Genomic DNA, 27519 nt, shown 5'->3' on the forward strand with positions numbered 1-27519 from the left:
GCGCGTTCCAGATCACAACAACTATTTGAGTTTCTTTCATTAGAAGTGGACTGAACCGTCCAACCTTCTGTATTGTTTCTGTAGTATTGTTGAGTCACTCCCAATTGATGCAATGCTTCAGGCTGGTATAGAAGGAGACATTTCTGGTTCAGGCCCAGCTTCAATTATACTTCTAAATCAATTAATCAACAGATAATCCCTCTCATATTGCACCTCAGACTTGTTTAACATGTTCTTTTGCAGTTGTCAGGTTGGGACTGGCTTTGACTCATTCACTGGCGATTCTAACAGTGATAAGGAGGCTCCTTGTGTTGTTGGAGTTGCGCCAATCCCGGTGAGTGGAGAATATTTCCTGTTTGGAGGCGATCGAGGGACGGAATATCACGGACCGTGTGACGAAGCTGGCGGTGAAGAGGGTCTAGGATAGGCAAGCAGGGTGGTCCTGCTCTGAATCAAGGCATTCGGAGATTGAAACAACTTTGACTGACCGTTGGGTGCCACACTTGGAGACACTGCGAGTCAGACTGACTGTAATGTGGCGCGAACAAAGGTAATAAAGAATAAAAAATCCACGGTTGCTCTTCTGGAGAGCCCTTGCATGGGGTAACCTCCACAGCATGCATTTGTCAATTCTCCCATCTCCTCCTTGCACCCTGGAGTGGGTACATTTGGGAAAAACCCACTCAACTTAAGACCCGACTCTTCCCATTGTAAATAATCTTTATTTCAGTAGCGCAACACAGCAAAAATGTTGTTGCCTCATGAATATACAAATGGGGGTAATCTGATACTGGGAACCATTTAATGGACGCTGCCTGTGGAAGTAAAGAGTTTAACCTCTCTCTAACCCTGACTGTGCAAAGAGGGGGTGGAGCCAATTTATGGCAGGCACAGACAGCGTTCAAATCGAAAAGGAAAACATCAATTTAGGTCTCCAATCTCACCGACATCATAGTCCGGTAACTCTGCAATTCCCCAAACGCCGTTTACTCTTGACTATTTATTCTCTGTTTTGCACTCAATGGGTGTGGCGCTTCCTGTGATTTAAAACAACCTGCTGCAGTCAATTTAATGTAAAATAAAGTTGCACAACAACAATTTGTATTTATACAGCGCCTTGAATGTACTAAAACATCCCAAGGCTGTTCACAGGAGCGTTATCAGACAAAGTTTGACACTGAGTCACATCAGGAGATATTTGGACAGGTGACCAAAAGCTTGGTCAAAGAGGTCGGTTTTAAGGAGTGACTTAAAGGAGGAGAGAGAGGCGCAGAGGTTTAGGGAGGGAATTCCAGAGTTTAGGGCCCAGGCGGCTGAAGACACGGCCACCGATGGTGGAGCGATGGAAATGAGAGATGAAGGTAGAGTTAGCATTTCAGGTCAGTGACACTGGACCTGATGAAAGGTCAGCGCCCTGGAAGGCCAACCCCTAACCTCCCTCTGCTCACAGATGCTGCCTGGCCTGCTGAGCGTTTCCAGCATGTTCTGCTTTTATTCAGATTTCGTCCAGTGGGGACTCCAGATCTCATTCGCTTCAATCACACACAGAGGGGGGTCTGTAAATCTCACTCAATTCAGAATCATTTATTGTTGTTTTGCTCAGATTCTACCTGTGGTGGTGGATGCTCTGTAATTCCAGTTGCCATCGCTGTTTGGGACTTGATGGATTATCAGATTTATCCAAAACTTTACTTTGACAAATATTTTGAAAGATTTTAATAAGTCATTCAGTTTGTTAGAAGCACCAATTATACCAACTGGTACAGTAGACACTCAGCTACTTAGTGAACCAAAGGTGTCCAGACACCGTCTGCCGACCCTCCCTCGGCCAAAGGTGTCCAGACACCGTCTGCCGACCTTCCCTCGGCCAAACGTGCACAGACACCATCTGCCGACCCTCAAGAGGCCTGGACTAATGATCCAGAGACGTGAGTTCAAATCCCACCACGGCAGCTGGGAAATTTCAATTCAGTTAATTAATTAAATCTGGAATTAAAAAGCTAGTATCAGTAATGGAAACTATGACACTATCGGATTGTCGTAAGAACCCATCTGGTTCACTAATGTCCTTTTTGGGAAGGAAATTTGCTGACCTATATGTGACTCCAGACTCTTAACTGCTCTCTGAAATGGCCCAGCGAGCCACTCAGTTGTAACTAACCGCTATGAAACAAAATAATAATAATGAAACCGGACGGACCACCCGGCATCGACCTCGGCACCGGCTACAGACACGGCAGCGGCACACCCAGCCCAGTCAACCCTGCAAAGCCCTCCTCACCAACACCTGGGGACTTGTGCCAATATTGGGAGAGCTGTCCCACAGACTAGTCAAGCAACAGCCTGACTTAGTCATACTCACAGAATCATACCTTTCAACCAATGTCCCAAACTCTTTCATCACCATCCCAGGGTGTGTCCTGTCCCACCGGCACTGTGGTATACAGTCGGGAAGGAGAGGCCCTGGGAGTCCTCAACATTGGCTCCAGACCCCATGAAGTCTCATGGCTTCAGGTCAAGCATGGGCAAGGAAACCTCCTGCTGATTACCACCTACCGCCCTCCCTCAGCTGATGAATCAGTACGCCGCCATGTTGAACACCACTTGGAAGAAGCACTGAGAGTAGCAAGGGCACAGAATGTACTCTGGCTGGGGGACTTCAATGTCCATCACCAACAGCAGCTAGGTAGCACCACTACTGACCAAGCTGGCCGAGTCCTGAAGGACATAGCTGCCAGTCTGGGCCTGCGAGAGGTGGTGAGAACCAACACAAGGGAAAAAAACGACTTGACCTCGTCCTCACCAATCTACCTGTCGCAGATGCATCTGTCCATGACAGTATTGGTAGCAGTGACCACCACACAGTCATTGTGGAGACGAAGAAGTCCCGACTTCACACTGAGAACACCCTCCATCGTGCTGTGTGGCACTACCACCGTGCTAGATTCAGAACAGATCTAGCAGCTCAAAACTGGGCATCCATGAGGCGCTGTGGGCCATCAGCAGCAGCAGAATTGTATTCCATCACAATCTGTAACCTCATGGCCCAGCACATCCCTCACTTTACCATTACCACCAAGCCAGGGGACCAACCCTGGTTCAATAAGGGGTGTAGAAGAGCATGCCAGGAGCAGCACCAGGTGTACCTAAAAATGAGGTGCCAACCTGGGGAAGCTGCAACACAGGACTACATGCATGCTAAAAAGCAGAAGCAGCATGCTATAGACAGGGCTAAGTGATCCCACAATCATCAAAGATCAGATCAAAATCTGACTGCAAAAGCTTTTATAGATATGTGAAGAGAAAAAGATTGGTGAAGTCAAACGTAGGTCCCTTGCAGTCAGAATCAGGGGAATTTATAATGGGGAACAAAGAAATGGCAGACCATTTAAATACATATTTTGGGTCTGTCTTCACAAAGGAGGACACAAATAACCTCCCAGAAATGTCGGGGAACATAGGGTCTGATGAAAGGGAGGAGCTGAAATAAATCAGTATTTGTAGGGAAATGGTGTTAGGGAAGTTGACAGGATTGAAGGCCGATAAATCCCCAGGGCCTGATAATCTACATCCTAGGGTACTTAAGGAAGTGGCCCTAGAAATAGTAAATGCATTGCTGATCATCTTCCAACATTCGATGGAATCTGGAACAGTACCCATGGATTGGAGGGTAGCTAATGTTACCCCACTATTCAAAAAAGGTGGTAGAGAGAAAACGGGGAATTACAGCCTGACATCGGTAGTGGGGAAAATGCTAGAGTCCATTATAAAAGATGGAATAGCAGAGCACTTGGAAAACAGTGACAGGATCGGACAAAGTCAACATGGATTTACAAAAGGTAAATCATGCTTGACTAATCTACTGGAATTTTTTGAGGATGTAACTAGTAAAATAGATAAGGGAGAACCAGTGGATGTGGTGTATTTGGACTTTCAGAAAGCTTTCGATAAGGTCCCACATAAGAGATTAGCGTGTAAAGTTAAGGCACATGGGATTGGGGGCAAGGTATTGACTTGGATAGAAAACTGGTTGGCAGATAGAAAGCAGAGAGTTGGAATAAACGGGTCTTTTTCCGAGTGGCAGGCAGTGACTAGTGGGGTACCGCAAGGATCGGTCCTTGGACCCCAGCTATTCACAATATATATTAATGATCTAGACAATGGAACTAGAAGTAATATCTCCAAATTTGCAGATGACACAAAGCTGGGTGGGCGTGTGTGCTGTGAGGAGGATGCCGAGAAACTACAGGATGATTTGGACAGGTTGGGTGATTGGGCAGAAGCATGGCAGCTGCAATATAACATGGATAAATGTGAGGTTATCCACTTTGGTGTCAAAAACAGGAAGGCAGATTATTATCTGAATGGCAATAGATTGGGAGAAGGGGAAGTGCAACGAGACCTGGGTGTCCTTGTGCACCAGTCGCTGAAGGTAAGCATGCGGTTAAGAAGGCAAATGGTATGTTGGCCTTCATAGCGAGAGGGTTTGAGTACAGGAACAAGGATGTCTTGCTGTAGTTGTACAGGGCCTTGGTGAGACCACATCTTGAGTATTATGTGCAGTTTTGGTCGCCTTATCTGAGGAAGGATATTCTTGCCATGGAAGGAGTTCAGCGAAGATTCACCAGGCTGATACCTGGGTTGGCAGGAATGATGTATGAGGAGAGATTGGGTCGATTGGGCTTGTACTCGCTGGAGTTTAGAAGAATGAGAGGGGATCTCATTGAAACTTATAAAATTCTGGCAGGACTGGACAGACTAGATGCAGGGAGGATGTTCCCGATGGTCGAGGAATCCAGAACCAGGGGTCACAGTCTAAGGATAAGGGGTAGGCCTTTTAGGACAGAAATGAGGAGGAATTTCTTCACCCAGAGAGTGGTGAACCTATGGAATTCTCTACCAGAGAAGGCAGTAGAGGCCAATTCATTCATTAAATATATTCAAGAAGGAGTTGGATATATTTCTTAAGGCTAAAGGGATCAAGAGGTATGGGGGGAAAGCAGGGACCGGGTACTGAACTTGGATGATCAGCCATGATCGCATTGAATGGCAGAGCAGGCTTGAGGGGCCGAATGGCCTACTCCTGCTCCTATCTTCTATGTTTCTATCAAAGCTCTGCAGTCATGCCACATCGAGTCGTGAATGGTGGTGGACCATTAAACAACTAACGGGGGGAGGAGGCTCCATGAATATCCCCATCCTCAATGATGGTGGAGCCCAGCACGTGAGTGCAAAAGACAAGGCTGAAGCATTTGCAACCATCTTCAGCCAGAAGTACCAAGTGGATGATCCATATCGGCCTACTCCTGAGGTCCCCACCATCACAGAAGCCAGTCTTCAGCCAATTTGATTCACTCCACATGATATCAAGAATCAGCAAAGGTCAATCATCACAGCCCCAGGACATCACTGCAGGAGTTCCTCAGGGCAGTGTCCTAAGCCCAACCATCTTCAGCTGCTTCATCAATGACCTTCCATCCAACATAATGCCAGAAATGGGGATGTTCGCTGATGACTGCACAGTGTTTAGTGCCATTCACAACTCCTCAGATAATGAAGCAGTCCATGCCCGCATGCAACAAGACCTGGATAACGTTCAGGCTTGGGCTGATAAGTGGCAGGTGACATTTTCACCGCAGAAGTGCTAGGCAATGACTATCTCCAATAAGCGAGAGTCTAACCACCGCCCTTTAACATTCAACGGCATCACCATCGCCGAATCCCCCACCATCACCATCCTGGGGGTCACCATTGACCAGAAGCCTAACTGGACCAGCCACATAAATACTGTGGCAACAAGAACAGTTCAGAGGCTAGATATTCTATGGCGAATTTCTCCCCAAAGCCTTTCTACCATCTACAAGGCACAAGTAAGGAGTGTGATGGAATACTCTCCACTTGCCTGGATGAGTGCAGCTCCAACAACACTCAAAAAGCTCGACAGCATCCAGGACAAAGCAGCCCACTTCATTGGCACCCCATCTACCACCTTAAACATTCACTCCCTCCACATACCGTGGCTGCAGTGTGTACCATCTACAAGATGATCTGCAGCAACTTGCCAAGGCTCCATTGGCAGCACCTCACAAACCCGCAACCTTTTCCACCTGGAAGGACAGGGGCAACAGGCGCATGGGAACACCACCACCTCCAAGTTCCCCTCCAAGTCACACACCATCCTGACTTAGAAGTATATCGGCCATTCCTTCATTGTGGCTGGGTCAAAATCCTGGAACTCCCTCCCTAACAGCGCTGTGGGAGCACCTTCACCACACGGACTGCAGCGGTTCAAGAAGGCGGCTCCCCACCACCTTCTCGAGGGCAATTAGGGATGGGCAATAAATGCCGGCCTTACCAACGATGCCCACATCCTGTAAACGAATTTTAAAAAACTCGGCCAAAGTGCCCAGACACTGTCTGTTTGGTGGGTCAATGGATGCCACTGATTTATGGGCGGCACTGATTGGCGGGTCAGTGGGCGCCAATGATTGGTGGGTGACACTGATTGGCGGGCTACACTGATTGGCGGGTCAAAGGGATTTGCTGATTGGCAGGTCAGTGGGCTTTGCTGATTGGTGGATCGGTGGGCTTTGCTGATTGGCAGGTCAGTGGGGTTTGCTGATTGGTGGGTCAGTGGGCTGCAGTGATTGGCGGGTCAGTGGGCTGCAGTGATTGGTGGGTCAGTGGGCTGCAGTGATTGGTGGGTCAGTGGGCTTTGCTGATTGCTGAGTCAGTGGGCTGCAGTGATTGGTGGATCAGTGGGTTGCAGTGATTGGTGGGTCAGTGGGCTTTGTTGATTGGTGGGTCAGTGGGCTTTGCTGATTGCTGAGTCAGTGGGCTGCAGTGATTGGTGGGTCAGTGGGATTTGCTGATTGGTGGGTCAGTGGGCTTTGTTGATTGGTGGGTCAGTGGGCTTTGTTGATTGGTGGGTCAGTGGGATTTGCTGATTGGTGGGTCACTGGGCTGCAGTGATTGGTGGGCCAGAAACAATTGATTCCAATTGTTTCTGGGACAACTGGAATACATTACACAAAAAACAACACGACGAATTGGCCATTCAAAATGGAGACACATGGGAAAACAACTTTGAAAAATTATACCAGAAAAACACACTAAGACCAGAGCAACACCAAATATGCAAAAAACTGGAAAAGCTCAAAATGGCCATAAAAGATAACCAAAACCCGCTAGGCTCCATAATAACAGAAAAAGAACTAGTTGAAAAACTCAAGGACCTGCGACCAGGAAAAGCTTGCGGTGCAGACGGCATACTAAGCGAGATGATTAAACACACAGACGATAAAATGAAACTGGCTATCCTAAAACTCTTCAACTTGGTTCTGAGTGTCGGTTACTTCCCTGATATCTGGAACAAAGGACTCATAACGCCCATATACAAAAGTGGAGACAAAGTCGACCCAAATAACTATCGAGGCATCTGTGTAAACAGTAACCTGGGGAAGGTATTCTGTAGTATCATAAACAAAAGACTTATAAACTTCCTTGAGGAGCACAATGTCTTGAGTAAAAGCCAAATTGGATTCCTGCCAAACTATAGAACATCAGATCATATCTTCACCCTACAGACCCTAATTGACAAACACGTTCATCAAAACAAAAGCAAAATCTACGCATGCTTTATAGATTTCCAGAAGGCTTTTGATTCCATCTGGCACGACGGTTTATTCCTGAAACTTATCGAAAGTCGGGTAGGGGGAAAAACATATGATGTAATTAAATCAATGTATACAAACAACAAATGTGCAGTTAAAATTCGAGACAAACAAACAAAATACTTCCCACAGGGGCGGGGGGGTGACGCAGGGCTCGCCCATCTCACCGACACTCTTTAATATTTACATAAATGAATTGGCAAAACTACTTGAACAATCTACAGCATCCGGGCTCACCCTATATGAATCCAAGGTTAAATTCCTCCTCTATGCAGATGACCTGGTTCTGCTGTCACCAACTAAGGAGGGTCTACAGCAGAACCTGGATCTGCTGGAGTCGTTCACAGAATCACAGAAACCCCACAGTGCAGATAGAGGCCATTTCGGCCCATTGAGCCTGCACCGACACATATCCCACCCTATCCCCGTAACCCAATGTATTTAATCCCCCTAACACTAAGGGTCAATTTATCATAGCCAATCAACCTAACCCGCACATCTTTGGACTGTGGGAGAAAATCCCCAAAAAACCAAAGTCCTTGTGTTCCAGCAAAGATCCAGACATCAGGGACCCAAAATAAATTTCACACTAGGAACAACCAAAATTGAACAAACCACTAAGTACACATACTTGGGCTTAAAAATCAGTTCTACGGGAAATTTTCATCTGGCTGTGAATGAACTGAAAGAGAAAGCAAGAAGGGCTTTCTATGCCATTAAAAAATCAATCCAAATAGAAATCCCAATTAGCATTTGGCTCAAAATTTTCAAATCAGTAATTGAACCAATTGCACTCTATGGCAGTGAGGTGTGGGGACCGCTAACACAACAAGAATTTGCAAAATGGGACAAACACCCAATTGAGATCCTACATGCAGAATTCTGTAAAAGTATCCTCCGGACTCAAAGGAAAACCGTAAACAATGCATGCAGGGCAGAACTAGGCCAATATCCATTAATAATCACTATCCAAAAAAGAGCAACCAAATTTTGGAAACACCTAGAAATGAGCAACCCCCAATGCTATCAATACGAAGCCCTGAAATGCCAAGAGAGGACCATAAAGAAGAATACCCTCAGTCAACTAGTCCTGGGACTCAGTGAAGTAACTACTAACACTACTAACAATAACCAGCCCCAGGACAGTGACAGCGTAACACAAAGAATTCGACCCAACACAATCGTCGCTAAGCAAAAGGAAAAATATCTGTCATATTGGGCAGAAACAACAAAAACCCAAAGCAAACTCAATTGCTACTTGGCCCTAAACAGACAATACAACATGGCTGATTACCTGACCAGGGTAAAGGATAGCAAACTGAGAAAAACCTTGACAATGTACAGACTTAGTGAACATAGCCTGGCGGTCGAAAAGGTAGACACAGGCAGACCCGGTTACCAAGAGAGGACAGGATATGCTCTCACTGCAGTCAGGGAGTGGTGGAGACAGAGGTGCACTTCCTCACAGCTTGTAGAAAATATCAGGGCATAAGGGAGAATTTCTACCCAAAATTCACAAAAATATGCCCGGAATTCAGAAATTTGAATGACGACCAAAAACTCCCATACCTACTAGGGGAAGAGAGAAATTGTGTAACCTTAGCGGCACACTATGTTACAGCTTGCCATAAACAGAGGGACAACCACTAAATATAAGAGTATATACAAATTATATGAATGTATATTTATACACTCAGGGATATATCTGTTTATACACTGTATGGATAGATCTGTATTTTTGTGGACAACCATGAATGTTTTTCGATGCTTTGGCAACATAAGATGTACCTTGTCATCATGCCAATAAAGCGATTTGAATTGAATTGAATTGAATTGATTGGTGGGTCAGTGGGCTGCAGAGATTGGTGGGTCAGTGGGATTTGCTCATTGGTGGGTCAGTGGGTTGCAGTGATTGGTGAGTTAGTGGGATTTGCTGATTGGTGGGTCAGTGGGCTTTGCTGATTGGTGGGTCAGTGGGCTTTGCTGATTGGTGGGTCAGTGGACTGCAGTGATTGGTGGGTCAGTGGGCTGCAGTGATGGTGGGTGAGTGGGATTTGCTGATTGGTGGGTCAGTGGGCTGCAGTGATTGGTGGGTCAGTGGGCTGCAGTGATTGGTGGGTCAGTGGGCTTTGCTGATTGGCGGGTCAGTGGGCTGCAGTGATTGGTGGGTCAGTGGGCTGCAGTGATTGGTGGGTCAGTGGGCTTTGCTGATTGGTGGGTCAGTGGGCTGCAGTGATTGGTAGGTCAGCGGGCTTTGCTGATTGGCGGGTCAGTGGGCTGCAGTGATTGGTGGGTCAGCGGGATTTGCTGATTGGTGGGTCAGTGGGATTTGCTGATTGGTGGGTCAGTGGGCTTTGCTGATCGGTGGGTCAGTGGGCTTTGCTGATTGGTGGGTCAGTGGGCTTTGCTGATTGGTGGGTCAGTGGGCTTTGCTGATTGGTGGGTCAGTGGGCTTTGCTGATTGGTGGGTGAGTGGGATTTGCTGATTGGTGGGTCAGTGGGATTTGCTGATTGGTGGGTCAGTGGGCTTTGCTGATTGGTTGGTTAGTTGGGTGAAAGGATTGGTTAGATCGATGCGTTGGTTAGTTGGGTGGATGGGTTGGTTAGATCGATGGGTTGGTTAGTTGGGATGAAGGGTTGGTTAGATCGATGGGTGGGTTTGTTGGGTGGAAGGGTTGGTTAGATCAATGGTTTGGTTAGTTGGGATGAAGGGTTTGTTAGATCGAAGGGTGGGTTAGTTGGGTGGAAGGGTTGGTTAGATCGATGGTTTGGTTATTTGTGTGGAATGGTTGGTTAGATCGATGGGTTTGTTTGTTGGGTGTAAGAATTGGTTCGATCGATGGGTTGATTAGTTGGGTGGAAGGGTTGGTTAGATTGATGGATTGGTTAGTTGGGTGGAAGGGTTGGTTAGATCGATGGGTTGGTTAGTTGGGTGGAAGGATTGGTTAGATTGATGGGTTGGTTTGTTGGGTGGAAGGATTGCTTAGATCGATGGGTTGCTTAGTTGGGTGGAAGGGTTGGTTAGATAAATGGCTTGGTTAGTTGGGCGGAAGGGTTGGTTAGATCGATGGGTTGGTTAGTTGGGTGGATGGGTTGGTTAGATCGATAGGTTGGTTAGTTGGGTGGATGGATTGGTTAGATCGATGGGTTTGTTAGTTAGGTGGAAGGGTTGGTTAGATAAATGGCTTGGTTAGTTGGGCGGAAGGGTTGGTTAGATCGATGGGTTGGTTAGTTGGGTGAAAGGATTGGTTAGATCGATATGTTGGTTAGTTGGGTGGATGAGTTGGTTAGATCGATGGGTTGGTTAGTTGGGTGGAAGAGTTGGTTAGTTGGGATGAAGGGTTGGTTAGATCGATGTGTTGGTTAGTTGGGATGAAGGGTTGGTTAGATCGATGGGTGGGTTTGTTGGGTGGAATTGTTGGTTAGATCAATGGTTTGGTTAGTTGGGATGAAGGGTTGGTTAGATCGATGGGTGGGTTGGTTGGGTGGAGGGTTTGGTTGGTTCGATGAATTAGTTTGTTGGGGGGGTTGGTTGTTCACGAGACAATGATCAAGAACAGGAACCCTGGTCAAATTTCCCCTCATTATCCCAGTTTACTTGCATCACAGTATTTTCAAAGTTAACCTTCTAGTATGTACGCTATAAAGTATTAAACTGCACTCCTGTCACATCCCTAGAATATTATATCTCCTTTTTGAGTCACACTCCTGATTGTCTGTTTGCTTTACGTTCTTGCACATTTAGGGAGATCGTGAAGTGTGTAATTTGTCTGATGATAGTGGTTGGTGTTGGATTTTTTGTCATGGAGAACAGCTGGTTCAACTACATTTTTCCAAAGATATCTTTCACGAATGTTCCTCATTATCCAAACAAAGTCAATGAGCCCAAAGAAACCTATCGCAGACAATCGATCAATCTGACTGACGGCAAGAACACGTTCCCACTGAGCTTGACCCGCTTTCGAGAGGAGTACCCCTACATGCAGGATTACAACTGCAAAATCAGCTTCAGTGATCCTGAAATCTGCCCATCAAAGTCCAGCTCGCTGCTCCTGATCGCTGCAAACTCCCATCCGACTGGGTTTCACAGGAGGTTAGCCCTCCGAAGGAGCTGGGCCAAACGCCAACAAATAAAGGACTACCTGGTCACCACGGTTTTTATGATGGCGATGAGAAGTTGATGGCGCTGGTTGCTCACGAGTCACATTGTTACAGAGACATTATTCTTTGGGATTTTGAAGAACATCGCGCCAATTTAACCCTGAAGACCAGCTGCCTCCTGCAGTGGCTGAACGATGATTGCACTGCAGCAGACTTTGTTCTTAAAGGTGAGTGCACTGCTCGTTTGGCTGCTGGGTTGGTGGGTTTGTTGGGTGGGTGAGCCGATTGGTTGGTGGCTGATTGAATTGTGGCGAGTTGTCGGTGGCGAGTCTTGGTGAACGGATTGCTGGGGTGATGGTAAGTGGCTCAATGGGCGATTTGTTTATTGGTGAATGGATTGATACAGTCTTCGATCCCAAACCCCGAGGCCCCCTCCACTCTGTCTTGGCAGCCTTCCCCTTCCTTGCTGCAGTTGATGGAGTTATCGTTCCCTGAGTGAACGCAGCTTCAAGCTGAGGCTACTTTGACTGTGTCCTTCTATCTCGGTGTCTGTCTGTCTGTCTCTGTGTCTGTCTGTCTGTCACTGTGTCTGTCCGACTGTCTTGAGTCCATGGGCTCGATTTTGCCATTGTGGGCGGGCTGGGGCGTGTCAGGTGGCATTCGTGTCAGGACCCCGCCTCCGAAGTGAAGTGGGGAAAAAGTGGGATTTTCCCCTAATTGGGCAATTGATTTCCAGCGTGTGGGAACCCTTAGCCCAATGAGTCTTTTCATCCAGAAAGTCGCCTCCCATGACGTCATCAGTGTAGTGTCCGTGTGTAGATAAAGACACTGAAGACAGGAGTTGGTTCATAGGTATTTACTAAGCAAGTCTGGGGGGGGGGGGTTTCTAAAGGATATACACAATACACAGGCTTATATAGCCCAAGTGGCAATTACCAGCATTACGCACACCTGGGGCTCTTAACGGCACATACACCACAATTCCTCCCCTTCTAGCTAACTAGTACATCATATTTTAAGTAATTATTAATTACATGTTATATGCAAAATAATATACATTGCTGTATTAATTAATTATAAGTTAGTCTCAGGAGGCTTCCTGACTCGGTCCGGATAACGCCTCGGGGGTGTAGTAGTTTCTGGTGGTGTAGTAGGTTCTTCTGGCAAGGCTGATTCGGCTTGAAGGCCAGTGTCGGGTTCATCGGGCTCCAGTATCACCGGATCGGAGGTAGATATGGGTATCTCTACTCCATCGTTAGATGTATAGAGTGGTGGTGTAGGTTGTCCCTTTTCGGATGACTTGATGATTTGGTCAGCATGGCGCCTTATTATGCTGTCTCCGATGTCCACGGTATACATCAGTGGTCCTAATCGTGTGCAGATAGTTCCAGGCTGCCATTTCTCGGTACGGTAGTCCCGGGCCAAAACCGGTTGGCCTATCTGGAAGGCCCTAGTTGGCCTTTCATTCATGCCCTGAAACTGCCGGTTCTCCACGTTCCTTCGGATGTTGGGCTTGACCACATCCAGCCGGCATCTTAGGTTTCTATTGTAGAACATCATGGCGGGAGTTTGGTTAGTAACCATATGCGTTGCATTCCTATATGCAAATAAGAAGTTATCCACCTTGTGCTGAAGTTTTATGTCTTCATTACCCATGGCCTTGATGGCCTTCTTGAAGGTCTGGACAAACCTTTCAGCCAATCCATTGGTGGCGGGATGGTATGGGGCGGACGTGTAGTGCTTTACCCCATTGTTCTTTAAGAACTTTCTGAATTCTTCGGACACAAATTGCAGTCCATTATCAGAACATATCTGCTCCGGCAGCCCATTCCTGGCAAATATGGTCCTTAATACTGTGATGGTTTTTTCCGTGGTGGTGGAGGACATCTTTATTACCTCCGGCCACTTGGAGTGTGCATCAACTGCGATTAAGAACATTGAGTCCATAAATGGACCAGCAAAGTCGATGTGCACCCTTTGCCAGGGAGATGAGGGCCACTCCCATGGATGTAGAGGGGCCTGTGGCGGAACATTTTGGACCTTCTGGCATCCTAGGCAGCTCTTGGTCATGTCTTCGATGTCTCCATCGATACCTGGCCACCATACAAACGCCCTAGCTAGGTTCTTCATTTTCACTCCACCCAGATGCCCCTCGTGAAGCTCCTTTAGCACTTTATCCTGGAGTTTGGGTGGAATCACCACTCTGGATCCACACATCAAGGTTCCTCGGCACACTGACAGCTGTTCTCTTCTTTGCGAGAATGCTGGCAACAGTGGTTCGCCATGTGCTGGCCATCCCTTCACTGTTAAATCGTAGACCCGTGAGAGAGTAGGGTCATTTCTTGTCTCCCTTTCAATGGCAGAATTTGTCACCGGTAGACATTCCACTATGGTAGAGTGGAATATCTCTACTGGGTCTACTGCAGGTGCCTCTTCTATCGTTGGCAACGGTAGGCGTGATAAACCGTCAGCATTCCCATGCTGTTTTGACCCTTTGTATTCAATGTTGTATTGGTGTGCCCCTAGAAAAAGGGACCACCTCTGTAGTCTTTGTGCCGTCATAATGGGGACACCTTTTTTTAGGGTTGAATATGGAGATGAGGGGTTGATGGTCAGTCAGCAAGGTAAATTTTTGTCCATGTAGGTAATGGTTGAATTTCTTCACTCCCCATACTAGGCTGAGTGCTTCCCTGTCTATCTGGGCATAGTTACGCTCAGCTGAGTTCAATGAGCGTGACGCAAAAGCTATCGGCCGTTCCGAGCCATCAGGGAATCTATGGGACAATACCGCTCCTATGCCGTAAGGGGATGCATCGCACGCCAGTCTGATTGGTAGTGATGGGTTGTAATGAGCCAAAATTTTCTCGGATGTCATTAAGTCTTTACATTTATGGAAGGCACGTTTACAGTCTTCGTTCCATTTCCAAATCACTCCTGTCTGTAGAAGATCATTAAGAGGGTATAGAATAGTTGATAAGTTCGGTAAAAATTTATGATAGTAATTTATTAATCCCAGGAATGACCTTAATTGTGAAACATTTTCAGGTGCTGGGGCTTTTATAACTGCTTCAATTTTTTCAGGTGACTTATGCAACCCTTCCTTATTAATTATGTGGCCACAATATGATATCTGATTTTGGAAAAATTCGCACTTGGGGCGATTTGCTCGTAGGCCCCGTTCTTTCAGCCTAGTGAGCACCTGCTCCAAATTGGCAAGGTGCTCGTTGTCGTTTTCTCCTGTTATAAGGATGTCGTCTAGGTAGCATTGAGTCCCCGGAATCCCTTGCAGGACTTGCTCCATAGCTCTTTGCCAGATAGCTGGAGCTGATGCTATTCCAAAAACCAGTCGATTGTACTGGTACAGGCCTTTGTGTGTGTTTATTGTGAGATACTTTTTAGAGGTCTCCTCAACCTCCATCTGTAGATATGCCTGTGCCAAGTCAATTTTTGTGAAACGTTTCCCTCCGGATAGTGAGGCGAAAATATCTTCTATCCTCGGAAGAGGATACTGTACCGTGTGAAGGACCGGGTTTACAGTCACCTTAAAGTCCCCACAGATGCGAATTTTTTTCTATTCCTCAGAGTTATTTTTCAATGTTTTTTTCATGACTGGAACGATGGGTGTTGCCCATTCGCTCCAATCTATTTTGGATAATACGCCTGCCTTTTCCAAATTCTTCAGCTCTGCCTCGACTGCCGGACGTATTGCGTATGGCACCGGTCTTGCCTTAAAAAATTTTGGAATTGCTGTATCTTCCACTTTTATTGAGGCGGTGATGCCTTTCAAGGTTCCTAGTTTCTCTTGAAACACTTCTTTGGCGTTGGCCAAGATGTCTTTTAATCGTTCAGGTATGATGTCATCATTGTATTTTTCCTTACTGGTCACCGTCAGTGCCTGAATGGAGTGCCAGTCTAAACGTATCTTCCTTATCCATTCATGTCCCAACAACGGTGGACCACCATCTTGTAGAATGTATAAATACAACTTTTGTATTTCTTTGCCGTTGTATACCACAGGCACCCTTATTTTTCCTTTGGGGTAGACTTTCTGCCCTGTATATGTTTTTAAGATAATGGATGTGTCTTTTAGAGGTATATGCGAAAATAGCCTCTCGTAATCTCGTCGATTTATTACGGTTAGAGCTGATCCTGTATCTAGCTCCATTTTAACTGGGGACCCTGCTATTGTGAGGGTAACCCAAATGGTTTGGTAATCCTCTTTGGCAAGTACATTATGTAATTTGAGACAGCTTAGTCTCTTGTTTCCGGAGTCGCTATCGCTATTCTGGTCTTCGGAGCTATTGTCCGTCATCATTTGTACCTTCCTGTACTTTTCTTTATTGATTTTTTGTTTTCTGTCAGTGGATTTATTTTGTCCAGATTGGCATACCCGTGCAATGTGTCCAATCTTACCACATTGCCTGCATGCTTTGCCCTTGAACCAGCAGTCCCTCTGGTTATGGGTGGATCTGCCGCAGCGATAACATCTTCCGAACTCCTGTGTCATTTTATGGGTGCCAAAGTCCTGTGTCTCTTGTTGTATCTCTGCCGCTCCTTTTGCTGCTGCTTCGTATGATACAGCCATACTGAAAGCTTTGTCCAATGTTAAATCTTTTTCAGAAAGCAGTCTTTTTTGTGTTCCTTCACTTAAGAGACCGCAAACAAATTTGCCTCGAAGATAATCCGATAGTCCTGCTCCGAATTGGCAGTACTTTGATAGTTTTCTTAATTCGGTTAGGTAATCAGTGTTACTTTCATTCTTGTGTTGATTTCTCTTGAAGAACTTGAATCGTTCCGCTATCAGCAGCGGTGTTGGGTTTAAATGCTCCTGCAGGGTATCAACAATTTCTTTAAAAGTCTTGTCCTTTGGTTTGGCTGGAGTGATTAAATTTTGTAACAGCCCGTATGTCTTCGCGCCCATTAAGTTCAGAAGTACTGAAGCTTTTTTTTCATCTGTTATTCCATTTGCAGTGCAATAAACCTCTACTCTTTCCACGTATGTGGTCCAATCTTCTATTTCGCCATCAAAAGCCTCAATATTACCAGATTTAGGCATTTCAGAAAAGATATGGCGCTTCCCGCGCCTTCCTGCCGCTGCTACCGATAACAACGCTGTTTTACTGTGGTTTCCGTTTATTCACTGTTGGAGACTCGTTCCCGACGGAGGTCTAAACGCTGACCTGCTTGCCGCGCCGGCCGTCTCTCGAGTGCACCCTCCCAGTCCGTTATTGCTTGCCTCCGATTTCGCTGCCTGTCTCAGCTGTAGAGCCCGCCGCTGGAACTCCAGCCTGACGCCCAGGAAGGATTAGCGCAGTACCTGTCACCAGCTTGGCCAGCTGGTGAAACCACACTTTCTCTTACTTCCTTGAGTCTTCTGGACGCTGGAGGAATCGATGTCCTTGAGGTGCTGCCGAATTGCAGGTAAGTCCGTTTCCACTTCGTCGCCACTGTAGTGTCCGTGTGTAGATAAAGACACTGAAGACAGGAGTTGGTTCATAGGTATTTACTAAGCAAGTCTGGGGGGAGGTTTCTAAAGGATATACACAATACACAGGCTTATATAGCCCAAGTGGTAATTACCGGCATTACGCACACCTGGGGCTCTTAAAGGCACATACACCATAAAAGGCACATACACCACACTAAACACCGCCCTTTGACATTCAATGGCATTACCATCGCCGAATCCCCCACCATTAACAACCTGGGTGTCACCATTGACCAGAAACTTAACTGGACCAGCCACATAAATACTGTGGCAACAAGAGCAGGTCAGAGGCTGGGTATTCTGCGGCGAGTGTCTCACCTCCTGACTCCCCAAAGCCTTTCCACCATCTACAAGGCACAAGTCAGGAGTGTGATGGAATACTCTCCACTTGCCTGGATGAGTGCATCTCCAACAACACTCAAGAAGCTCGACACCATCCAGGACAAAGCAGCCCGCTTAATTGGCATCCCATCCACCACCTTAAACATTCACTCCCTCCCCCACCAGCGTACCGTGGCTGCAGTGTGTACCATTTGCAAGATGCACTGCAGCAACTCGCCAAGGCTTCTTCGGCAGCACCTCCCAAACCCGCGACCTCTTCCACATAGAAAGACAAGGGCAGCAGGTGCATGGGAACACCAGCACCTCCAAGTTACACACCATCCTGACTTGGAAATATATCAGCCATTCCTTCATGGTCGCTGGGTCAAAATCCTGGAACTCCCTCCCTAACAGCACTGTGGGAGCACCTTCACCACACGGACTGCAGCGGTACAAGAAGGCGGCTCACCACCACCTTCTCAAGGGCAACTAGGGACGGGCAATAAATGTTGGCCTTGCAAGCGACGCCCACATCCCATAAAAATGAATTTTTAACAAACTCCCGTATCCACGGGCTAATCACTGTTCTGTGGCCCTGCTAGAGGGGCAGTTGAATTGTGCTTGAATCTGATTGAAGAGTGAGAAGTGTAATGATTATGATTTTGAAAGGCCCGGGGGTGGGGGTAGGGGGCAAGAGTACCTGAGGAGAAGCATTTACCGTGTATCATCGGGGTCAAGAGGAGGGGTTGGGGGTCAGAAAAGATATGGCGCTTCCCGCGCTTTTTTTTTTTTCTCTCTCTGTAGCAACGATATGGCGCTTCCCGCGCTTTCCCGCCGCTGCTACCGATAACAACGCTGTTTTACTGTGGTTTCCGTTTATTCACTGTTGGAGACTCGTTCCCGACGGAGGTCTAAACGCTGACCTGCTTGCCGCGCCGGCCGTCTCTCGAGTGCACCCTCCGAGCCCGTTATTGCTTGCCTCCGATTTTGCTGCCTGTCTCAGCTGTAGAGCCCGCCGCTGGAGCTCCAGCCTGACGCCCAGGAAGGATTAGCGCAGTACCTGTCACCAGCTTGGCCAGCTGGTGAAACCACAGTTTCTCTTACTTCCTTGAGTCTTCTGGACACTGGAGGAATCGATGTCCTTGAGGTGCTGCCGAATTGCAGGTAAGTCCGTTTCCACTTCGTCGCCACTGTAGTGTCCGTGTGTAGATAAAGACACTGAAGACAGGAGTTGGTTCATAGGTATTTACTAAGCAAGTCGGGGGGGGGGGGGTTTCTAAAGGATATACACAATACACAGGCTTATATAGCCCAAGTGGCAATTACCGGCATTACGCACACCTGGGGCTCTTAAAGGCACATACACCATAATTGCTCTTAAAGGCACATACACCACAATTAGTGCTGCTGGATTTAAGGCCTGCAAGCAGCCTTGCTTCTCCTGGAGACTGCAAACTTTCTGGCCATTGTAGTAAGCACTTCATTGATCGACTATGTCCACCAGTAGGCCAAAGTGTGCTCCACGCTTCGATGAGCCCTCCCTCCAAGCTCTGGTGGAGGGAGCACGATCCAATAAGGAGGTGCTCTTCCCTTCCTCAAGGAGAAAAAAGCCTCCCCAGCAGACTAAAGCTGTGTGGCTGCAAGTGGCCCAGGAGGTCAACTCCATCTCGATGAGCCGCAGAACCTGGCTGCATTGCAGGAAGAGGTTTCATGACCTTCTCCGCACAGGAAAAGTGAGTATGACTTTCCCAATACCCTCAATCTGACCACCATCGCCTCTCCTCACCAGCACCCTGCTTTGCCAACCTCTTCCTCCACATCCCACTTGACACTTACATCCCTGCACCCTTATCCATTCCCTCTCTATGGTCTCATTCACTTAACTATTCGACCATGCAGCCCTCACACTCTCTATCACTGTGATGCAACTACAATAACTTACAACACACAGGGAGGGCCCTTTGTCTCCTTCTAAGCATCTATGCTATGGATTCTCTACACTCACTCCTTCATTCTCACTCAAACTCCACTTGTGTCCCTCATTGCAGGAAAAGAGAGCTTATAATAAGAGGGAAAGAGCCATGACAGGAGGAGGGCCACCCTCAGTAGCCCAGCTCACCGCCTGGGAGGAGGCGGCCCTGGAAATCAGCGGGATCGAGGACGATTCCCAAGTGCGGGACGGACAAATGGGCACATCACAGCAAGCTGGTGACAGAATAGTTTGGCATCTCTCTCACTGACATTGCATGAGTCACTGATAATGATTCTGATGCTCGAACAGATTGACTTATGATCATCTGCACTATTCAATGTGCATGTAACCTTGACCTCACATCTCCAACACTTTCCTTTAGTCCCCCACAGGACCATCGAAAGCCCCCGTCCCCACTGTCCAGGAGGAACAGCCTGAACCTCCAAAGTCCTCAGAGGAAGCTGCAACCTCTGATGGTGCAGCCTCAGCAGAATTCAGCGCACCCAGCACCAGCGCAGACACTCACACAACGGTGGGACCTTCGCGAGATAGAGTAGTGTTGTCACCTGGTGTAGCACAGCTCACAAGTGAGCATCAGCAGATGGTGGAGACAGGAACAGTAGTGGAGAGTCCTCATTGGAGGGTGCAGGGCTCTGCCAGCTCAGTTCAGCTGCATGTCGACCCTGTGCCTCCGTGTCTATCCAGAAGGAGAGCAGTGCTGGAACTCCAGGAACAGGTGCAGGAGTCTCTGGCAGATTTTGTTTCCAGGGTCACTGAGTGTGGAGCGAATGGAAGAGGCCATCACGAACATGAGTAGAGCCTTTGTGGAGGCATTGGCGCATGAACGCATCACCATGGAAAGGATGGCAACATCCGTGGAAAGGATGGCTACCTCCGTGGTAAGGCTGGCTACCGTAGAGGAGAGGATGGCTACGGCCATGGAGGAACTTAGTCACCAGGGTCTTGAAAACATGGTCATTGCTCAGAATAGAATGAGGAGCGATGGTCAGCTATTGAGCATACAAACCAGACCTTCATGGAAGTTCTCTGGAGTAGGATTTCCAGTGCAGAAACGGGTCCTCATGGCCCCCCTGCAGTGCAGCAAGGTGCTGTCAAGCCGCTTGCTAGCTCTGAAGAGGGGCTGACCTATGAGAGGGATGTTGGTGGCAGACAACAAGGAAGTGGGGGCTCCTCTCGAAGTGGTCACACGACCATGCCACTGCAAAGCGCTCGGTCAGAGCCCCACCAGAGGCCTCACCCAACTGAGATGGGCATCTCAGCCCCTGCACAGCCGCAGGAGCAGCAGACTGGTGCTGAGCCCTGACAGGTTTGCAACCCGAGAGGACGCCCGCCAAAGGTGTCGAGACAGGAGCAGCAAGATAGTGAGCAAGGGGCCACCACATCTGCTGAAGCCACAGGGGAAGCACTAGCTAGGAGCACGCATAAGAGGAAGATAAAGCACAAGTAGTCACAAGGGTAGCCACTTGAGTGTTGTGATGTATTGTTTTTTGACCAGCCATCCTTGTCATGGTATCATAAACAGATTTGATGGCAAACTGTTGAAGTTGTGGCCTGTGTCATTTTGCAAATGGGACTTCCACATTGAGGGCTTAGGGCGACTTGCAATTGTCAGTATGGTGGTCAGAGTAATAGGAATCCGCAGGTTCTTGTCCATTGTCGATGGTTTGGTAAGAAGATGCGAGGCAAAAGTGTTTGATTGTGCAGGCTAAGCAAATCTGGCCAACATGAGTGCATCCCGGCCAGCAATGTGGTCACTCACTGGCGCCTTCTGGCCTGTGCTGCTTCGAGTGGGTGAGCAGCAGCTTGGCGCTCCTGTTGTTGCTGCTGCAGTTGTTCCTGGTTCTGCTGCTGCCATGGCTGGTCTTCATCCGAATCTGATGTCCAGGAGGAAAGGAAATAAATGTTCGACATGCTTCTGGTATATGCCTCAGTTGAGGAAACGCTCAGCCAAGGTGGGGAGAGGGGTTTCCCAGCAGGTCACACTGGAGATGGGTGTCAGGCTCCAAACTTCCACAACAATGAGTAGGCCTGCTAAAAGCTCCCCCAGACCTGAGACAACAAAGTTCTGCCACCTGCAAGTGATCATGGGTGAAAACTCCTTTTTAATGGTGTAGCTGCAGCTGTTAGTAAGCAATCCAATTGTGAGGCCGCCAGGATTAACTGGCGTGTTCCAGAGGAGGTGTGTAGTGTGATGAAATATTCCATTCACCACTGCCTGTGACTGAGATCGGTTTCAGTGTCATTTCCCTTCCCCCAGACCTCATTGTATTGTGTACTGGAATGTGCTGTATTGTATACTGGAATGTGCTGGAATGTGCTGTGTGTAGGGCTCTGCCCATACCTGGCCCCGCTTGTAAGCTAGTTCAGTCTGGCCTCAGTCTCCAGAAGGAAGACATCTCTCCCTCTTACGTGTTACGTTCTAAGTTAATAAAAGCCTTGTTTTTGTTCTGCTAACTTCGAGTCTCGGAATTATTGAGGCACATCAATTTTATTAACTTATTTTTCAACACTATGGATCAACTCCTGAAACCCGAACGTTTGGATTTGGATCAACATGCTCCGGACGCATCAGCACGCTTCGGACACTGGTTTGAGTGTATGGAATTCTTCCTGGACAATTCCGCAGCCGTCAAAGACGCTACGGACGCTGCGAGGATGAGACTCGGAATTCTGCGGAATTGGGTAAGCCACCGGGTTTACCCCCTCATCCAAGACGCCGAGACGTACCTGGCCGCCTGCGACATCTTAAAGGCGCATTACCAGCAGCCTACGAATGAGGTGTATGCTAGGCACCTGCTCGCTACCCGCGCACAGCGACCTGGGGAATCGGTGGAGGAGTTCCTAAGCACCCTGAAAATGCTTGGCAAAGACTGCAAGTGCCGAGATGTAAAAGCCGCAGTGTACACTGACGAGCTTGTTCGCGATGCCTTCATCACAGGCCTCAGCTCCACTTACATCCGGCAAAGACTGCTGGAAAAAACGGGGTTGGACCTGAAACAGGCTGCGGACACCGCGCGATCCCTGGATGTGGCCCAGAGAAACTCGGACGCCTACTCTTCAGCCCGCGCCGTCCACGCCGCCACGTGTGCACCGAGGGTGCCGCCATCTTGGAAGGCATCTTCCCCGCCCGACAGCCCGACACCGGCTGGGCCCCGCTCTCCCCCCAGAAGCCCTACGACAGCCGCGACGCGTCAGGGACCCAACTGCTACTTCTGCGGGCAGCCAAAGCACACCAGAAACCTGTGCCCGGCGAAAGGCACCACCTGCTTTAAGTGCAGTAAGAAGGGGCACTTCGGGAAGGTGTGCAGAGGGAACCCCGCCGGAAAACCAGCCGCCGGAAAACCCGCCACTGCCGCGTGTGCGCCGTGGGAGCGGCCATCTTGGACGCCATCTTGCCCGACCTCGTGGGGTCCGCCATCTTGTGAGCAGACAGCGTGGACGCCATCTTGTATCGATCAGGGCCCTACAGTGGCATCGGTCACAGTGGACCAGACCAGGCCGCACCCGCTATCCAGATCAATGGTGGACATCGAGGTAAACGGGTGCCGGGTTAAATGCTTAATTGACAGTGGAAGCACGGAGAGCTTTATCCACCCAGAACTGGCACAACAACTCTCCCTAAAGGTGGTCCCTACTCAGGGTACCATCTCTATGGCTGACAAAACCCAGACATCGACCATTCTGGGTTACTGCACGGTACAATTGTGCGTTAACGGAACTGTATATGATAATTTTAAAGTATTAATCATGAAGAACCTATGTGCGAGCGTGATCTTGGGCCTGGATTTCCAGTGCAACCACCAAAGCATCACGCTCAAGTACGGTGGGTCCCAGCCGCCCCTCACAGTGTGCGGTCTGGCTACCCTGAAGGTAAAGCCGCCTTCGCTATTCGCGAACCTTACCCCTAACTGCCGGCCAATAGCGACCAAAAGCAGGAGGTACAGCTGGGAGGACAGGCGGTTTATCGCGACCGAGGTAGACAGGCTCCTGAAAGAGCGCATTATTGAACGCAGCAACAGCCCGTGGCGCGCCCAAGTGGTAGTGGTAAGGGGTAGCGAGAAGAAACGGATGGTGATCGACTACAGTCAAACGATCAACAGGTACACCCTACTAGACGCCTACCCGCTACCCCGCATATCAGAAATGGTGAACCAAATCACCCAATACCGGGTGTTCTCCACCATCGACCTCAAGTCAGCGTACCACCAGCTCCCTATCAGACCAGAGGACCGCCCGTACACCGCCTTCGAGGCCAACGGACGCCTCTACCAATTCCTCAGTGTTGTGTATGTAATATGTGTGCTACTTTGAACCTATGGACAGGACTGCACTACTTGTTGGGCGTAGTGATACGCAGTACCACTCCTGGCCATAGGGGTATAAATAGTACTGTGGGTACTGATCCCCCTCAGTTCCCGCCTGTGGGCATGAAGTAAAGACCTATGTATAGTCCCTACCTCCAACCAGTAAAGACCTGTTTGAGTTATACGTTTAAGTCTTTGTGTTAATTGTTCAATACAATACACATACTTAACACTCAGAGTCCCCTTTGGGGTGACGAATGGGGTCTCGGTCTTCCAGAGGGAGATGGACCGCATGGTCGATGACCACCACTTGCAGGCAACCTTCCCCTACCTCGACAATGTCACCATCTGCGGTCACAACCAGCAGGATCACGACTCGAACCTCGAGAGGTTCCTGAAAACCGCACAAAAACTCAACCTCACCTACAACGAGGACAAGTGCGTTTACAACACCACGCGCCTCTGCATACTAGGCAGCATGGTGGAGAATGGGGAAATCGGACCAGACCCCGACCGATTGCGCCCCCTGCGGGAGCTGCCCCTGCCCAACACTCCCAAAGCCCTGAAAAGGTGCCTGGGGTTATTTTCTTATTATTCCCAATGGGTCCCCAACTACTCCGACAAAGCCCGCCCCCTCTTGAAAGCATCCTCTTTCCCGCTCTCTGCTGAGGCCCACGCCGCCTTCAAAAGCATTAAGCAGGATATTGAGCGGGCCACGCTACAGGCAGTGGACGAGAACACTCCATTTCAAGTGGAAAGTGATGCGTCTGACTTCGCCTTGGCGGCCACCCTCAACCAGGCGGGGCGGCCCGTAACTTTCTTCTCGAGGACCCTCCAAGGGCCCGAGATCAGACACTCCTCCGTGGAAAAGGAGGCCCAAGCCATCGTGGAGGCAGTGCGCCACTGGCGCCACTACCTAGCCAGCAAACGCTTCACCCTACTTACCGACCAGCGGTCGGTAGCGTTTATGTTCAATAATAAACAGAGGGGGAAGATTAAAAATGATAAGATTCTTAGGTGGCGGATCGAGCTCTCCACCTTCGAGTACGACATCATTTACCGGCCAGGGGCCCTTAACGAATCCCCTGACGCCCTCTCACGAGGGATGTGTGCCAGCGCCACCGGGGATCGGCTACAGACCCTCCACAACGACCTCTGCCACCCAGGGGTCACGCGGCTGTTCCACTTCATAAAGTCCCGTAACTTACCCTACTCGATTGAGGAAGTTCGGTCCCTGACCAGGAACTGCCGCACTTGCGCTGAGTGCAAGCCTCGGTTCTACCGCCCAGATAGAGCCCACTTAATCAAAGCTACACGGCCCTTTGAGCGGCTCAGCTTAGATTTCAAGGGCCCCCTCCCGTCCGTCGACCGCAATGTTTACTTCCTGAACATTGTGGACGAATACTCCCGGTTCCCATTCGCCTTCCCCTGCCCAGACATGACCAGCGCCACGGTCATTAAATGCCTCAACAGCCTGTTCTGCCTGTTCGGTATGCCGAGCTACATCCATACGGATAGGGGGGCGTCCTTCATGAGTGAAGAGCTACGCCAGTACATGCTGTCCAAGGGGATCGCCACGAGCCGTACCACCAGCTACAACCCCCGGGGTAACGGCCAAGTGGAGCGAGAGAACGGGACAGTATGGAAAGCAGTCACTCTAGCTCTAAGGACCAAGGGCCTCCCTATCTCCCGCTGGCAGGAAGTCCTCTCGGATGTGCTCCATTCGATACGGTCGCTATTGTGTACGGCCACTAATACCACGCCCCATGAACGAATGTTTGTCTTTCCCCGGAAATCCACCTCAGGCGTATCCATGCCGTCATGGCTCTCCACCCCAGGTCCGGTACTCGTGCGAAGGCATGTGAGGGGCCACAAGACGGACCCTCTCGTGGAGCCAGTACATCTACTCCACGCCAACCCCCAATACGCATATGTCCGGCACGCCGACGGAAGGGAGGACACCGTGTCCATAAAAGACGTCGCCCCAGCCGGCATCGACAACAACCACGGCAATAGCGGCAACGACGATCACAGCAACTCTTACCCACCCACTACCCTTTCATCACCCCCGGAAGAACACCGACCAACGGCACCCCCACCAACTACCCCTTCAACAACCCTGGCGGCACCCCCGGCAGAGACCCAGGAGGCTACCGGGGACACCCAGCCGACACCCGCGGCACCGCAACAGCCACGTCGGTCGCAGAGGACTATCAAACCCCCGAACAGACTAAATCTATAGAAGGGGTGAATGTGATGAAATATTCCATTCACCACTGCCTGTGACTGAGATCGGTTTCAGTGTCATTTCCCTTCCCCCAGACCTCATTGTATTGTGTACAGGAATGTGCTGTATTGTATACTGGAATGTGCTGGAATGTGCTGTGTGTAGGGCTCCGCCCATACCTGGCCCCGCTTGTAAGCTAGTTCAGTCTGGCCTCAGTCTCCAGAAGGAAGACATCTCTCTCTCTTACGTGTTACGTTCTAAGTTAATAAAAGCCTTGTTTTTGTTCTGCTAACTTCGAGTCTCGGAATTATTGAGGCACATCATGTAGGACGGGGGAAATGTCTAAAAATCAGACAGGCCTCTCAAAATGGGATTATAGAGGCAATTAAGTTGTTATTAAGGGCCTATTCCGCCTCTTGGAGGCAGGATGGAAATGGGGTCTGAAAACACGAATGTGGGAAAATTGCTCGGAGGTGGGATCGGGCCCGGCCACCATTATTTGCAATTTTGACAACTCACGCCTCCAAACCCGCCTCCTCGGGCCTGGTGAAATCGAGCCCCATGTGTCTATCTTGGTGTCTGTCTGACTGTGTCTCTGACTGTGTGTCTGTCTGTCTGGTCTCTGTCTCAGTCTGTCCTGTCTCTGTGTCTCTGTGTGCCCGTCTGTTTCTGTGCAGCCTGTCTTGTCTCTGTGTCCATCTGTCTCTCTCTATGTCCGCATGTCTGTGTTCCATCTGTCTGTGTTGTGTCCGTCTGTCTCAGTGTCCGTCTGTCTCCATCTGTCTTGTCTCCGTGTCCGTCTGTCTGTGTTGTCTCCGTGTTCGTCTGTCTCTGTGTCCGTCTGTCTCCATCTGTCCTGTCTATGTGTCCATCTGTCTCCGTGTCTGTCTGTCTGTCTGTCCCTCTGTCTGTATTACTGAGCTGACTCGGATTCACTTTGCTCTCTTGAAGCCGACGATGATGAATTCGTCAACCCCGAGGCGGTCGTGAACTACATCACTGGCGATGAAAATGCAACGAAGTTCATTTCTGGTAACATCCACCGGCACCCCATGGTTTACCGATATGGCATGAATAAAGTGAGCCAGAACCTTTATCCGGGAAACATCTACGCAGACTTCCCGTCCGGAGGAGGATACCTGCTGCCCAGAACGTTCGTTCCTGAGCTTTACCGGCAATCCAGGAAATTGCCCGTTTTTCCCATGGACGATGTCTTCATGGGATTTATGGCTCTGGCCGGAAACATCCCACTGAAACATGAGCAGCATTTTCACATGTTTGGACTCGAGTACAATGTGCAGCGATATAAGGAGGCAATTATTGTACACAGCTTAGCTTCTGATAAAATTATCAAAATGTGGGAAATCCTGGAGCGGCAGAAACTGTAGTTGGAGAAAGGGATGGCGGTCGGG

At 49.0% G+C, this 27519-nt stretch overlaps 1 pseudogene; it reads left to right on the forward strand.

The window, feature by feature from the left end:
• The first annotated feature begins 335 nt into the window (after window positions 1-335).
• LOC147091080 (beta-1,3-galactosyltransferase 5-like) lies at window positions 336-27496 on the forward strand (annotated as a pseudogene).
• The last annotated feature ends 23 nt before the right edge of the window (window positions 27497-27519 follow it).

The sequence above is a fragment of the Somniosus microcephalus genome, unplaced genomic scaffold (genome assembly GCF_052327205.1).
Source record: "Somniosus microcephalus isolate GS21.2 unplaced genomic scaffold, FLI_Smic_1.0 unresolved_chr4, whole genome shotgun sequence".
NCBI lineage: Eukaryota > Metazoa > Chordata > Chondrichthyes > Squaliformes > Somniosidae > Somniosus > Somniosus microcephalus.